A 2,117-nucleotide genomic window follows, 5' to 3' on the forward strand; every position below is an offset into this window, starting at 1 on the left:
CTCTGGATGCAGATATTAGTGTTGGTTTATACCAAGGTGAGACAAATGAGGACCAAGCAGGAAGAAGCAGAGCGGTAATTATCCCTTTCCAGTATACTCTCTTTTTCTACTGGCAGTCAAAATGTCCCAAACCATCCCGGATGGCATCTATTAGAACAAGACCTACCTATTGTATTTATTGTTAACTTGTTCTCGTCCTAAACATGCAATATTTGCCAATGGACGTTAACCAACAAAAAACAAATCAATCTCTGATCCTGAGGTCGGTTGTACCCTTTTCACTTAATTAAAGTTAAAACTTCCAATATTCATTATAAATAATGGTTTTATCATAGAATTTCTGGTGTTTACACACCAACAATTATAAGGACACTTGTTCATGCTATCAGCACTATAAAAATATATTTCTTTATCGCATCTCTAAACTGAGCTTAACTCAATGGCAAAGATGAAGAAACAACTCCGCAGGTTTGGCTTGCCTTTTGGCAGACATAGTTCAACTAGAAAGAGTTTAAGCTTGTTAAGTGGTCGTCATAAATGCGAGTTCGAGTGCCAGCTAGATGTACAGGAGGATTTTCAAAATAAAATTGATTGATTGATTGTTGGTTGCTTAACGTCTAGTGGCAAATATTTCATGCATATTCAGGACGAGAACAAATTAACAATAAATACAATAGGTAGGTTCTGTAATAGGGGCGTCCGGGATTAAGGTCGGAGAAATTTAGACTGCCACGGGAAATGAGGGTATATTGGATAGGGACAGAAATTTTGCGTTGCAACAGGTCACCTACGGACCCCTCAAAGAGTTGTTGCAAGGGTTCTTAACGTGCAAAGAGCGTGGCACTCTCTATACACGAGGCATCGGATTTAACGTCCCCATTCTGACCGGACGTGGCTGCAAATTTGTACATCCCGCACAGCTAAACGGACGCCCCACTTTAGCAAGGGTTTTACTGCCGGTCGGAGGAAGACCAAGGGTGACCATACTTCTATTCCCCAGTACCCTTGGGGGTAAAATAAAATTGATAAGAAAGTAAAATTGATAAGAAAGGTTAGGTCATCAAGGCTAAATAAACCGAAGAGAATAAATCTGTGGCACAAGTGTTCAACTATTATATATACCGTAGTAAAGAAAAGTACCAAAAACATAAAATTTCAAACATTACTATATCTGGATACCGATTAAATAATTTAAAATCATTGCAAGAGCATTTCACAGAAATTATTAGCCACACAATATTTTGCGAAACAGCAAGAACAATTGGCAGCACTATTAATTTGGAATCCCAACGTTCAAGCTTAGCCTGTGCTCTGTCAACACGATGAACAGGTTGTAAGAAGCAGTTTGTTTTGGAGACCAGTCCAAAATTAGAAACACAGGGAAGCAAATATTATGACATTATTGTATGAGCTACATGGGGTTCCCTGACTAGTGTCAATGGAGCAGCACAACACAATGAGTTAAAGTCGACAATGGACAAACCATCTTTGACTCAACAACCTTTTCAACGATTGACAATGAGATCAACTTTTGGTGGGATGACGTGCTAGAAGACGAACTGAAATGTGCAATCGAGGAAGAAAAACGCATAGCGATGGAAAATAATAGATTCCATGAAAGGTCGGTGTATATTATTTTTTTTTTTTTAAAACAAGCATCCCATTGTGCATGAGCTAACAATTTTGATTGCAACATGATAGTACACACCTCTTAATTTTGACTAGCCATACATGGAAATTAAAAACAAAAACATTAAATTATCATGAAATAAGCTTAAATACTGCTCACTGGACTGCAAAGAGGGAGTCCTGTGACCTTGTGAGTGAGCTAGCTAAGGTGAAGCATCCGGCAGAACAGGACGACCATAATGGCTATGTCTTTTCAAAGAACCATATCACCAATGCCGGATTGCAAACTGGCAAAAGATTGTGCATCATGAGCCCTTAGTGTCTCATTGCTGTGTCGACAAAAATATGGTATGTAACAATTAGTTTTCTAGTACACTAGTATTGATTATTTTGAATGCAGTAAGCAAACTGTTTATTTGACTACCTATTTACGGATATAATATTCTATTATATACTAGTAACAGTGTGTGAAAAAGGAATATTGGGTA

Source organism: Mytilus californianus, unplaced genomic scaffold (assembly GCF_021869535.1).
Source record: "Mytilus californianus isolate M0D057914Y unplaced genomic scaffold, xbMytCali1.0.p SCAF_91, whole genome shotgun sequence".
NCBI lineage: Eukaryota > Metazoa > Mollusca > Bivalvia > Mytilida > Mytilidae > Mytilus > Mytilus californianus.